The following is a 15,378-nucleotide window of genomic DNA, read 5'->3' as shown; positions in this document are numbered from 1 at the left end:
CAATTTACATGAAGGTAGAAAGTGAAATTTCGGCACAAACGAGCTGGCACGTAGCAACAGAAAAACCAAACAAAGGTTTGTAAGCATGCCAAGCGCGGTCATTGACGAAATTATAACGTGAGCTGAGACAAAAATCACCAAAGAGAAAAAGAAATGGACGCTCGGTAGACTATTTTTTAAGTACATACAGTAATCATAGCAAAACTCAAACACAGCTAACACCGTTATAGTAGATATAGCTTCGTGTTCAAAACACAACAGAAAAAACGGGAATGATGATTTTTGGAAATAGAAAGTAATGCGAGGGAAATTTTACGAATTATTTATCATAAGACAAATAAAGAAACCTTCCCGATGACTTGTTCAGTTGCACGCAGGGAGCGGTTAGAGCACAAAAGAAGTATAAGAAATGTAGGAAGAAACACTCGACTACGTGTCCCCCTACACTCTTCTCGTGTACCAGAACAGAAAATCGTCAAGGCGGCTTTATTTGTTAAATAGAGGGTGACAATGCCATGCATATGATTTTATAACACCAAATTATAATTGTTGATTAAATAGTCTTTCGATTTGGTAGCCTTGGCAGGAAACAGTAGTTTCAGTAATGTGTAAGGTTCATTTCATCCTTCAATTCTTTCTCGCAACTATTGTTATCGTTCCTACGGCAGGTAAGACTTGTCGTCGTAAATTTGTGTGCGGTTTGTGTTTAAGATAGGATCCATCAAAACCATGACAATGGAGAAATGGCGGAAGTTGACGCCCGGAATAAGCATTATACCAAAATAATGCTGAAGGGTGACAGTCCCGTGAAAACGCATTTTCTCATCCTAAATCCTCTCACGGTCAAAAGTAGATCCAGATTGAATGAAAAAATAAACTGTAACACCAGCTGGTTTTACTTGGTCCAATTCAATTCACATAGATTTAAACAAATTGGTATAAGAAACCTTTTCAGATTGTTCAACACTCAATTTCACTTTTAGTTCGAGTTTACTTCAATGTCGGGCAATCGCCGCTATTTCACGCAAACTTCATCTTACTGACTCTGACAAAGATGTAGCTAATAGGGATGAATATTGAATCACAGGAAAATAACTTCTAAACTGGATCTTTTGAACTAAGCAATATTGAAAAGTCATGTGATCCGCATGTCTCTATACAATAAACATCTAAGAGAGGCAATGCAATCATTTTATCGTCATACTGATCCCCACAGTTGGAAACTCTGTTTGCATACTCTTTGCCAAATTTCCTAATTCATTATGACGAGTAATCTATCAGGTTAAACAGTTCTGAAATGTATCATCTAAAGTGTAAATTGCATTAGGGATCAGACAAAACTCGACCTTTTAAAGAAACATACTTGGTTTTGCCTCACAAAGCGTAAAGGATAATCTTAACTCAATAAGTATTGAGTTAAGATTAAACTTTTATCTCAATTTCGGGACTTTAAAAAAAAACTTCATTTCTAAGTCAAAAGAGCATGTTCATCGGAGAGAATTATTCATCATTTAAGATTGATATACTCATTATAAGCATGTACTTTTGGCTGGGTTTAGTGAAATGAAGCCCGTTGTCGTTTCTGAGTACTTTAACTTCAGTGTGACCGCTGAAGTTAAGTTTGCGATCGGGTCATAACTTTTTTCATACAGTTTCAGAACACAAAGCAATAGCTCTGTCTCTTGATAAAACATATGCGTCATATTCTGTTGGATGAATTGAATACAATTTTACTTTTCGCTTAGTCACAATGGGTAACCCTTGTAACCTTTTAAAGTATGGTCACATTGCCTATTCAAGAATCATCACCTACAAAACGTCTCCTTTAGTTCATGAAAAGAAGTACTCGCACGCAAAACTCTCTGTGATGTGCAAGCGTCTATTAAGATTCAAGTATCTAGTAATTGCTACAGCGATAACTCCTGTGACAGGAAAATAAAATATTTTTGCTCATTGAAAAACTTTCTTAAGATCGATTGGGCTTGAGTCGCTGAGTTTGCCAGAGATAAATAAAAAAAATCATGTAGAAATCTATGTGACAGAGAGCGTTGTTTTATTTTCATCATACCGTTGTTAGACCTAGCAAACAATAAAGGAAACTGAAGTCATAAATCTGTTTCGGTCTCAATTAAGGATTTGCTCTTTTTTTTGCGTTATAACGAATTGCTGATTACTACATCGGTTTCTTTATAAAGATATAGTATGTGTTTATATTTCATAGAATGCTTACTTATATCAAACTCATCGTAGACGAAGATTCGGCAAGGTTTATTATGATTAGGATTATTGTTAGGTAATAATCACTTTGGTCAGTGTCAGCATCTGAGATTACAATACCAGTGGGCAAAACATGCAAATACAGACTTGAATAATGAACATATATGGATAACACTCAGTTTCAGAGGAGATGAATAAAAGAGTTCCTGTAAAAGTCATTCTTACTTTAAATTACCTTTTTGCCCCGGTTTAGCTATTAATAGTTGCTATGCTATGTTTTCTCTTTTTTCTAGAAAGATAACTTAAAAGGTGATGATGATGATAATGATGGAGACGAAAACAACCTTAATAATAATCATATCTATTTGAATCACGAGACCCTTTTAATCGCCCAAATAAGTTTAAAAGAAGGAGCTCATAATGCTTAGAGACAAATTTTACATTTCTCCCACATTTGAGTTCAAACTTCCGGTATCGTGAATCATTCCTCAAACTGATTTCAATGATTGAGTGATCCTTGTGAATAGCTATGACGAGGTTAATCAGTGATAGCGGCCAATATCTTATGATTCCTTATTGGAATAATTCTGCCTTAATTCGTTTGTTTCTTAAACTAGATGCCATTGTCAATTTTACGATGACGCCTTCTAATCCAGTTTACATTAATAATGGAAGCACTGCCAGACTAGTGTGGGACTACAGTGACCCAAATAATGAAATCTTTGCCACTATTTTCAGCGTTCTGGTAGATGGTATAAAAGGGAAAGAATTTAAACGAATGCTGGTTAAAAGGAATGGTGTTGTCCAGAATCATCCAGATATGCCTTCTGCTTATAAGGGGAGAGTCAGCATGGAAGCAACTGCCACCCTAGTCATCGAGAAAGTAACTCCCAGAGACAACACCCAATACAGATGCAAATTATTTGATGGTACCACTAATCCAGAAAGTAAAATTCAGCTTCTTGTGACAGGTATGTGTTGAAAAATGACATTTGTTGTACTAGATTGCTAACACATCTTTTTCTAACAGTGTTAAACACACGTCAATCGAAATGCACGTTCTTAAGTACCGTTCGGTCTGGTCGGCAAGTGCACTTGTAATGTGTATATACATGACGTGAAACGTGTGCACATGGACATTGATGATATGCGACACAAGTAGAAATTTGTTTGCAGAAAGGATGTTGTAGATGGAAAGTGAATGTCTTATAAGAAAAACATCTTCAAGGAAGTTATGGCTAGAGAAAGAAACATTTACGGCTCAATTGATTTCGGAATTCCACAAGTCGTTTTCATCAATACGCTTTAATCAAATGTCCTGAAATATGAACAAAAAACACAATGGAAAAAAGCATGAAATCGATGTTGAATATATTCTAACGGCGGTGCAATAGATGCAGTTCATGCCAATAAATGAGGAAAAAACTATTTGCCGGAATTCCATGGAAAATGAGAGCGTGTTCTTTTTTAGCCCTTTTTTTTTAATTAAAAAACCAGCAAGTCAAATCGCAGCAGTGTTTTTGGAAAATCACCAGAGTAGGAAATTGCAATTTGTTTTCTTCTTGATGTGTCGTTAAAAATGTTTATGGTTATTCATGAAAATAAATAGTGCCGAAAATAAATTTTTATCCTTGGCACCAAGGATAAAAAAAATCTGTCTATTTTGATGTTGCAAGGTGAATTTTTACGAGTATCGCAACTCTTACCCTGCGCTTGTAAGAGAAGGGATCGTGGTGAGTTTCAGAGAGGGTATAACGTCTGATCTAGTGGGCGCAGTCTGAAATGACGGGGGTCCGTGTCATAGCACGTCAAATGTCCCTGTGATGCTTCTTACTGCATATAGGTTTTTCAGCCTTGGCGAAGTTAATTGGGTAGCATTTACGGGGAATCCTTTAGACCATTCTGTCTACTTTATTTGAGCCAATAACGTCTATTGCTGGCGCTTAATGGACTAGTGTCTGTGTCTCTGTCTTGGAAACAGTGCGGAATGCTGTTGGTTCTGAATACCTCCATTCGAGCGCTGATTTAAAGAATTGGTTGTACTTCTACACCTTGATGAACAAATTATCACGCCTCTTCATAAAACACTATTCAAGGACATGCATCACTTATAGATTATATTTACATTTCAGCTTCTCATAATGAAACGATGTTTAAAAATTGTTAAATTATAGTAATGTTGAGTCATTCTTAATTATAATGCCACTAGGAACTGTCTTTGCATAAATGTAAGAGCTCTCCCAAAAACTAAGACCAATTAATTCGACAAATCAGTCTTGAATTGGTTACGAATGCGTCTTTTCCTAATTTTTTTTTGACAAATGCGCAACGATGAAACCAGTCGGTCGAAGGTCAAGCCTTTATTGGCCCTCCCTGTGTGAGAACAATGGGCGAAAAAATGTTATTTTTGTTTGGGAGATAAACTGCAATTTTCTTATGATAACAGATTAGCAGTGTACTTCATCTTAAACCTTGTGCGCCCCCCGCGCGCACAGGCCTATAGAAACCTAGAGAAAGTTAACGTGTGTAAGGCGGGACGTGTTGACAAATCCGGTTCAGAAAAAGCCGTCCGGCCCTACACTCAGACGGCTATCTCGAAAAATTTAAAAAAAAAGAAAAGAGTATAAAAAGTGCCTTTTTTCGATGAATTGTGGTTCTCGCTCGGACAAACAACAGAAAATTTTTAGAATCCTTTTAGAGGTTGCCCCACGAGCGCCCGTCTATTGTATACTTTTAGTGGTCATGCTTATTGCCTGAGTATCATACTCAGGCAATAAGCATGACGGTCGGGCCGGACGGGAAAATATTAGGCTTCTGTTTTGTTTAACATCCTGGTAACCCTGATTTACACATCAAGAGCTTTGCGAGGGTAAGGAAACATCTTTTAATACTGTGAATCCCGCATTTTGAAATCACTGGAAAAATTGATCACTTCTTGACGATATTGCTACCGGTTCATATGAAATATAAGTACTTTTTGTTTGAAGCTCACCTCTGCAGTGGTTTTAGAGTACTCACCAAGGTTCTTAATTGTAGCATTCACGTACCAGCCCCTATATTCGGTAATTGGCGAAGAATAGCGCCAAGCAGGAAGAATAAACCGATAAAAAATTTCTTATGAACGTAGAAATTTAATAATTTAAGGACAGCTTCATCTTTTTTTCTCTTAAAACACTGTCTGACTTTCAAAATGTATTTTGAGCATCCGATCCATGATAGAAACACAATAATATGTAAAGGATCTCCTAGTATTTTCTTTCATTGCTTGTTAAATAGCAAATGTTTTGTCTGGTTGTTTCCAGATCCACTAAAGATCACCCACATCATGAATGATACGATAGTCAATGATAGTAATACAGTGACACTAGACTGTCAAGCGGATGGGTATCCTTCGCCTACAATCAAATGGATTTTCGCTCATGATAACAGTAATGTAACTGGGTTGCTTTACATCACTGGTAAACAGAAAGAAGGGTTTTATAGATGCATTGCCGAAATGGCGTCGGAAGGGATGAATCTTCGCGAGACGTCTACATTACTGTTTTTCGTGAGTCGAATCCCACTGCTAAGTTAGCTAAGACACGATTAGTCATTATCAGTCATTTGCTTCGTTATCCTTGTCTATTTGAACAGCAAAACAAAAGTAAACCTTTGTGAGAGGCCTGTGTTCTCATCTGGAGTTGGTCACTCTACTCTCTATGTAATACCTTTGAAATAATATGAAAATGGTTCTTTCGTCTTGATGATGAAATACCAAGGTGTCTTGTGCTTAGAAACATTACTTCTTAAACATGCCACATACACTCTCAGGCTTTTTTTTTTACTTCCTTTTTGATATAAGTTAAATTCTATTTTTTTTTTGTGATAGATAATAAGATTCCTAAAAAGGAATGTCTTTGCTCCTTGTATCATATCAGTGTAAAAAAAGGAAGAGGGCATGGCCGCTCGGTGTTTTAAACTTTTTCTTTTTGTTTTGACACTACCTGCCGTCGCACTGGCAGGTAGAAGAAACCATCTGCAGTCGGAGATTTAATTGGTTACCTGTGCGACCACCTAATGTACTCTTTAAGTTCGATTTCTTTGAGTTTGACTGTTTATTCTATTCTAGATTATCGCCCACTGAACACAACCCTAATAATTAACATCGGGGACAGTTCTGTCATTGTGAACCAAACCTTCACCATCACATGTGATACTCAAGCCAACCCCCCAGCTACGTATGAAATATTCAGGGATGATGGTAATAATGTTGGTAGTAATTCAGTTCTTACAACGTTCGTCTCAGAAGTGGAAGAGAATAATAGGGTGACCTTCACGTGCAAAGCATCTAATGCTTATGGAGACGGACGGACGGCAAAAATTACCGTCGAAGTGTATTGTAAGTGTAACAGTTTCGAGTCGGTATGTTAGATGTGTAGCCTAACTCTTCTATAAATATGCTTGTACATTATACTGGTACTACAAACGTCTGTGCTGTATTTAAAAATTTCTGTTTTTCTTTTTGTGTATGTTTTTTTCCTCTTTGAACTCAAATTTTTTGCTGTGAGGTCAGATGAACGATTTATCGACAAAAAAAGGACTGATTTTTTTCCCGCATTACATAGTTAAAGTTAGGTTAAAGCCAACTGATCAATTTCTTCGATTTTGTAAACAAACATTTTAAAGTAGAGCCTAGTTAATTTTCCCAACCTCTGGATTGGCTGTGCGTCGACAAAGACATCACCAAAATGAAAAATTTTATAAACTGTAACTGCATGTAAATTATTAGATAAAAAATTTTGTCAACATCAGGACAAATTTCCTAGAGCCCTCCGGTTTTGGTAATTAGCAAAGAAAAACTTCTCCGAGACAACAGTTAGAGGTTGGCAGTACACGTGGTTGTTGAACAGACGAATTTTCCCTTGTAATCCAAATCTGAGTTCGCCAAGAACTACTCTGGTTCATTTTGAGAGTAACTGACATGTCGACAACTTTTCTGGTTCTCGAACCTTATACAAAAACAGAATATAACAACAAATAGAAAACTCAGCTTTAGCTCAGCATCATCCGGCAGTTATTGTCCGCGAGGCTCTTCGGTTGAAATAATATTTACAGCAAATAAGCCTGCCTATGATTTAAATTAAAACCCCTATTTAAAATAAAGTTCGGAGTTTTTCCTCATTCAAAAGAAGAAAGATTATACGTAGTAGCCCTTGGTAAAGAATCCATGGTTGATAAACAAGAAAGAGGAGTTTAAACTGTCTATTACAATTTATGTTTAATTTGCATGACTTTCATTTAGCTTCATACGAGCGCGTGATCGATATCGATGCCATCGACAGTCGTGTCCATTCGACACATTCACAAACTTCACGCATAGTTTACTCTTATTAAAACGTTTCTTCGAAAGGAAAGTTTCTATAATTCGTGCAAATGTCCCAAGTGTTTAACAGAAATCGAGTTTTCTTCCATAAATTGCACCATGGGTCCCGCTGTTTCGTCAATTTTGCCGACTATGGTCGACGATTTCACGAGGATGATCGTGCACTCGGTCCCAGTCTCAAAACGAAGAGGGCCCTTCTCTTCTATCCCATCAAGGGCTTCAAAGGATTTAGGCACAACTTTCGTCATTGAAGCGTCAGCAAAGGTCTGACAAGATGATTTCTTCCCGTGATTATGAAATATATGTACTCTTTCTTCTGCTGGTAAAGTTTCGCGGGTCAGGTAAGCGTGAAATTTATTCTCCCGTACAAAGGATTTACAGTGTTTTTTTACCATGGGTCATTGTAAGCTTGAACAACGAAAACGCCGACTTCATTTCTGAACGTGATGTTTGCCAAAATAATTTCTGTACTCCAAGGTGGCCTTCAACGGTTTTTGTATTTCAAGACTAGGTAAAATTTCCGCACAGCTCCATACTATTGTAAAAGACATCAGTTTTCCCAATGCCAAAGTATTATTTTTGTCATTGTTTTCTCTATCCAAGAACTGAATGCATAATGTAGGATGGGGCTGTGCGGAAATTTACCAAATTTAGATATGACCTTGGATTTCAGTCACGCGATAAATGAAATCTGAATAACTATGATACGAGAGAAATCAAGAGCAAAGGATTTTTTGCTTAGAGTGTACGTAACAATACAATACGTACGTTCAGAATTTAACATCAACATTGAAACTTAGAGGTGTGCTATTTTCTTGATTAGCGTGAGTCGTCTTCTTAGCCATGAGAAAAGTTACTGCTTTGTCAGGTGGCTTTCCATTACAAACATGGTGGTTATGCAAACCCAGGAAAGAATTGCTATCTGTACTTAAATTCTCTACCTTGCCATCCATCATTTATTATTGGGAAGAGCTGTAAACAATTTTTCCACTCATTCTTTTTGATGACCTCAGCAAGGATAACTGCTACTAGCTAAGTTGAGTGTGACTTTTCCTCCAGGCAGCAATCATGTAAAGATACTCCGTAAATGCACTTGGATGGATAATTGAGCATTATTTGCTTATACTAACATGTATGATTTGTCTACCTGACCAATATTTAGTTTTATGCACATATGATTGTGGTATCCCACACTGGTAGTCATGATTGACTTATTTTTGTTTGATCAATAAGAATTCCCCACTTTTCTTCGTAAAAGAAGAGGGTAACTGAGGAAACTTCACCTTCCACTTTTCTTATGCCTCCTCTTTAAGTGATTGTTCGATCTCATGCCTAAGGTCATTTTGGCACCTTGTCAGTGGTATGCTCACCAAATAATGACCTCTGGGAGAGAGGAATTTTTATCCCAGAAATTGTGGGATTCCGATTTTTACTGCATGTGGACACAGTATTAGTAAAAGCATAAACACTCCCATGGTTCTCCCATTGCGTTTAAATTAGAGTGTGCTTTTCAGCCTTGAGCAATGGTATAATGTAAGTGTGCCCCCATTGAAGTTGTCTACATTTGCTAAAAGTAGCACCTTGTATGCTGGCAGTTGTACGGTCATGTGATAAACCAAATTTTCACAGCTTAATGGCTTACCAAAAATTATTATACTCTTAGATGGAGGAAGGGATATCTTCCTTGCAAATCATAAATCCATCAGCAATCTAAAGTTTACAACTGAATCCTTATCTATAACAGGTTTTAACACGTGTCAAAAGTACATGTACTTCTAGACAACTAGACAACTTGTGCCTACCAATAACCTTATGGCATACAGGGTGTTTTCAGGTCATATCCCCTTAATAGTGCTCTTGAACTTTCTTCTAAAGATGATGTGTAATCAGTATGCAGTAGAATCCTGTGCTTTCCATTGTCATTGACTGCATCATTAAACCATTGGTTATATTATTTCATTGATCTGAAAACTGTTTTATTTGGAGTGTAGAATGAAATTAAGTCGTAGCAGAAATTGTTAAATTTTAAAATCTTTTGAGCAGAAATAAATCTTCTGTAAGGTTGGCAGTTTTTGACTTGATGTCTTGTTTCTTTATTAACAGCGGGTCAGGTACAACTAGAATCATCCAGTGGAAGCAATAGGACTGTAAAACTTGGTTCCTCTTTTGACTTCTCGTGGAACTACACTGGTGGCTTACGCCGTGTTGAATGGGGAACGAAATATGGGGATAGAAATGCCCTAAATGTCACTCTATTTGTCCTTGATAGAAATGGGCATCTCATCCCAAATGTACCTCAGTATAATGGCCGTTGTTTTGGCAGCTGGAATCAAAAGTCACCCGGTCAAGTCAATTTCACTCTAAATCCTATTAAAGAGGTTGATAACCAGGTTTTCGTCTTCATATTTCTCCCAAATAACCCTTTGGCTCCAGGTGTGTTGGATATGGTGCAATTAATTGTGAAAGGTAAGATTTTTATCGTACTATGAATTGTTGTTTCATCACGGAGGGTAGTATAAAATTGTGAGAATGGGCAAGTGATGCTATTGAGTTTCAACAATTCTGAAAGGAAATAACTTCAATGCACACTGCAAACAAAAAAAGTGTTGTCATGAAAAGTGATGTTGTGGCTTTACCCTTAAGAGAGCCTTCACAACAGTTTCCTCCTTATGTAGTGTGGGTAATAGGAAAATTTAAATGCATGAAAACACTGTCTCTAGTGCAGAGAAAGGTGTGTGATTAAGACTTTAGGAGGGTTTTCGATTTTTGATGTTCTTTGCTAGCAAAAGCGTTAAAGCACTTTTGATACATAACCACCATAAAGTATCCACTGATGGAAAGGTAATTGAATGTATTATCTGGCTAAAATTATTCTGTTTTAGCTTGATCTAATCTTTGAGCTAATTAATAAGGTAACAAACATGATCACACAAGTAAAACTCCTGCTCAATTTCAATCCTGAGGTTTGGTCTTCAAAGCCTTGTGAGGATTTTTCAATATTCCAATTACAGTCGAGCCTGTATTAAGTGGCACCATATTGAGTGGCTGCTTGTCAAAGTCCCAAAGTTTGTTCCCCATAATTACAGTAGTTTTCAGTAATTTTCACCTCCCTGTTGAACGATCACTTACAACAGAACCACTCAATTAAAACTAAAAATAGCCTTTAACCTAAAATTTACCCTATTTACTCATGTTTAAGTCAACCTTTTATGACCGAAAGATCAGCCCTAAAAATCACCCTCAACTTACAAACGAGTCATACACAAAGACCTGGCCCAAGCAATCCAAGAAAAGATGACAATACTGTTGGCAAGGGATATCGCTTATGGTCCTCATTGTGCATGCTGACAGTCAAACATTGTAGAAGAATAACTCTTGATCACTGTGCTTTTTGAAAAAAATTAGTAAAAGATTAAACTGAAAGAGATAAAAAATATATGATGTCATGGAGTTACAAGCATGTGTATGATTTGATTTGCATGCCAAAAACGTTTTGCTGTTATTAGTGTCTTGTAAGTTATTAACCCTGACACCAGTGACAAGAGTTGTTTTGATGGGATTGAAACCAAGACAAATTAACCACAAATGAATTCAGGCAAATTTTCCCATGGTAAATCAATTTCCTTGCGGTAAAAGTCTTGTAGTGTGAAAATGTTGCTTCAATGCCTGGGTTGATACACACACATGCGATAAACACCAAACCAATAGAGGATCTTTTCTCTCTGTATGCCTTCCTATTTGATCTTTGGGGCATTCTTATATCGAAGCAGTCAACTGAAATCATATTGAGAAGAAACTAACTAAGTATTGTGATCATAGCTTAAGAATGATCTGGATTTTGGAGATGAGCATGTGATAATTAAAAGAACCAAAAGAAAGGTAAAAAATGAGCAATAAGTTTCTCTTTGAGTAACAGCTATGAGCTAGGTAATATAATCACAATTTAACAAGTTATTGCTTACCAACGTTGGCGGGTCTTGATTACTTTACTGAGGATTACTGTCTAACTTGTCTCCTTTTCAAAACGATCTTGATCACACGGGATCTTATCCTGAACTGAAACGCTAACTATAATTTTCTATCTAAAAAGAATTAATTAAGGGGGCATCAATCTACCCAGTAAATATTTCACAGCTTTTCTTGGAAGCGTAACACCTAGCTTCAACAGACACAGTTACATAGTGTGACCTAATGTCGTATTATTAAGGGGTCATCAAGCCATTTCCTGTGAGTGACAATATTACAGGTTTGTCTGCAGTTGCTTTGCAACTTATCTCTCAGGTTTTTTTATTTAAAAAGTTTCATCAAATTTCTTTCATTTCTTGTGCTTAGTACCAGGCTTCTTTTTTACTTTCATCTTAGTACTCCTCTCCTTTTTATCTTCCCCCACTCAGTCTAGTTCTACATGCAGACAGGTAGCAAAGATTACCTCATGCAACTTAAATCAGATGCTTCTGCTAATATAATTCAAGAACCAGGATATTTTGCTGCAAAAGAGCCCTTCTGAGTCATTAAGGGAGACATTAAAATTGGCTACTTACACTTTGGCGGGCTAAAGAATTCAGTTCAAAAATATGTTTTTGTAAATAACTTTCTAAATAACTTTGACAAGTTGTCCATATTTTTCTTTTCTCAAAAGCAACTGAAAGGATAATTCCTAAAGCTTTTCACCTTTTCTTGAAAAATGAAAACTATATGATAATAACAACATTATTAATGAAAGGGAAGAGATAAGAGGTTTTATTAAATATTACAATCATTTGGTGTTTTTTTTCCCAATTGGGATTCCCAAACCAGCTTTTCAATTCTCAATGCATCATTTACTAGCTATTTTAAAGCAATAGTTAAAATTGCGAATATTTACCCCAATGCTCAATTGTTCATGTGGTGTTAATGTGGATATTGGTTTAACTCATCGTTTGCTTTTGTGCGAGGCACCACAAACTGTAAACTTATGCTTTTTAGTAGAGTATTTTAAAACTGATGCAGATTTTGATCAGCTGAGAAAGTGAAAGTTAGTTTGCTTTTTTTGGTTATTCTTTTAAGTATATGCTACATTTTATAATCTTATTTCTATAGCGTATGAAGTGGTTGATTTGAACCAAATCACACTGTAATGTTATGGTGTGAAAATTTTGTTGTTCTCTTCTCACCTAGTTCCTGTCCAGTTTACAGAAGTACCACAGAATGTAACAGTTAATACGTCAAGTCCCCTGTTTTTGAGTTGTGATGCCTCGGGTTTTCCTGAACCTAAGATAAGATGGGAAAAGTCTGGGATTCATTTGTCCCACACCAACAGTTGAACATCACCAGCAGTAACAAGAACGATGCAGGAGAATATGTTTGCATTGCAAGCAATGGAGGGAAACAGGAAAAGACAGTAAGAGCTTATGTCACAGTGCAATGTAAGTTTTTTTCAGTATGTCATAAACAGCTGCCACCGCTGCTGAATCTATGACACAGTCGAACCTATATTAAGCAGCAGCATATTAAGCAGTCGCCCTGTATTTAGTGGTCAGTTGTCAAAGTCCCAATTTTTTGTCCTTAATCTCTGTAATGTTCACCTCTTTTTAGTGGTCACCTCAATTAAGTTGTCATGGTCACCTTTGAGTGAGTGACAACAGCCTGTTTGTATTGTCTTCCACTTGTAATGAATGGTCACATGTAAGGCAGAACCACTCAATTAAAACTAAGAATGATTTTTTTAGTAAAATTAAATCCATTTTTCTCTCCCAAAACTAATGTTAGTAGTATTTTTAAGGAGTTTTTGTACATAAAATCAACTATAACATAAAATGACATTTTTCATCATTTTAATATAACCCTTATTCTGTGGAACCCCATCTTCTGAGGGTGACTACTCAATGCAGGTTTGACTGTACATAAATACACCCATTTTCAAAACGTTACAATTGAAGAATTCTGAGAAATAAACACACCTTTTGTCCCAATAAAAAGATGGTGACAGAAAAAATTATGAGGATAAAGGTACTGCACAATGGCTGATGTCAAGTCACTGTTTTACCTTTGTACTATAGAAAAAAGTAAAGTTCTCTTTATGTGAATTACACATGCATATAGTGCATCAACTTTTTGATAAGAAAGAAAAATTGTATATGTTTTCAAATGGCAAAGTTTTAGAAAACGGGTTTATTTATAGGATCTTAATTGATGTAGAAGACACTATTCGTCACAATAGAATCTCATCACAACCAGGAATAAGAAAACAATGAAAACAATAGTGTGACGTATGCTGTGTCTTCTACACCAAGTAACAGCCTATTTATATATAAATATATGTATAAATTCACCAAAACATTTCCATACAACAACAAACTCAAGTCACAGTCCAAGAAAAAAAACCCTTAAAATTTGAAAATTTCCCCACCTCCAGACAAAACGATCTAGTCCATTAGGAGGGTTGCCACAAAGCATGGCTTCTAACTCTGAATGGACAAAGCCAAAACAAATCCAGCCTCATAAGAACTCAACTAAAAAAACAAATTTAATATCCCCCATAATTGATTAGTCAAAAACAACCCTCCCCACCCCCCTGGGCTTTCCACTCAGAGACCTTTGCATCCCACCCTAGAAGGTAGTGGTGGCTGGGCTGCATGTTAGCAGTAGCCTTGACTTTAAGCCCCCTGATTTTCTTTAGCCAGGCTGGCTTGTCAAGGTGGAAATTGAAACCTTGTCATCTGGTTTTTGCAGCCCCTCCTAGGCCTGCTAATTTGGACTTTCAACCACCCTCCAACCGCAGGGCGTTTACCCACTAGCTGAGCTCTTGCAAGGCATGAACCAAGTGTCAATCTTGTAACATATATGTTGTGGGCACAGAAGATTTTCTGGCTGTAAGAGGGCAGGCTTTTCTTCTTTCATGTAAAAAATATGGAGGTTATATATCATCTCTCCATAAGCTCAGTGGATAGTGGGAGAGAATGAGACTGATAATGACTATGTTATAAGAGGAAATATCCAGAGAAGGATAAAAAGTATGTTCTGCACAATTCTCCCATTTTAATTTTTTAACCTCTAAAGTTGAAGTTACAGTAAAGCATGTATACTCTTGCCGACTCATGTACCCCTAAACATTGAGGGTAGGAGGCAGGTCAAAGAAAAACATGAATTAACAAATAATAAATCTGGTAAACTGTTACAATTAATACATAGTTGAAAGTTTGAAAGCTGAAAGGTGTCGAAACCATTCAACCCTAATTAAGCATCCTTGCAATGATAGGTCAACTACAGTACTGTACTGCCTTAACTTCTCCCATACATTCACGCTTACAGGAAACCAGTAGGTGATGTCTGTACTTGAAGTAGTTAAAAAAGCACAAATGCATTTTTTCAGTTATCTCATAGTATATGATTGCAAAGGTCATATGGAAGGTACATTCCTGCATGGGAACTGACATATCAATCACCTCAGCAAACTGTAATCATTAGAATTACAAGCCAAGGTGTATTTACCAAGTGCTCAAGTTTCCAAATTAGTCACCTTATTGTTACAGTCAAGTTCACTCCTTTTAGGGGCCTTTTACAGCTGGACCATCCTGTCACATGTAAAAACACCAAATTGTGCTCTAAAGAAATAAATTGTGTTTAAGAGAAAGGAATAAAGTGATTGAAAATTATATTTTACATTAAAAACATACATGAAGCTGTTATTATAATAACCTCTCGATGTAAACAAACCTTATATGTGATATGAACAGATTTAATCTCAACAAGTTTAAATGTAGAGTCCAATTCTCTCCAAATCCTATGATTTTTTGACGGTGTGTACTTTTTCTTGTGGC

General features: G+C 36.5%; 1 pseudogene; it reads left to right on the top strand.

The window, feature by feature from the left end:
• The first annotated feature begins 7,799 nt into the window (after positions 1 to 7,799).
• Positions 7,800 to 15,378, top strand: part of LOC136281676 (neural cell adhesion molecule 1-like) — a 23,396-nt pseudogene continuing 15,817 nt past the window's right edge.

Source organism: Pocillopora verrucosa, chromosome 6 (genome assembly GCF_036669915.1).
Source record: "Pocillopora verrucosa isolate sample1 chromosome 6, ASM3666991v2, whole genome shotgun sequence".
NCBI classification, from domain to species: domain Eukaryota; kingdom Metazoa; phylum Cnidaria; class Anthozoa; order Scleractinia; family Pocilloporidae; genus Pocillopora; species Pocillopora verrucosa.
This window is presented reverse-complemented; position numbering and strand designations above follow the sequence as displayed.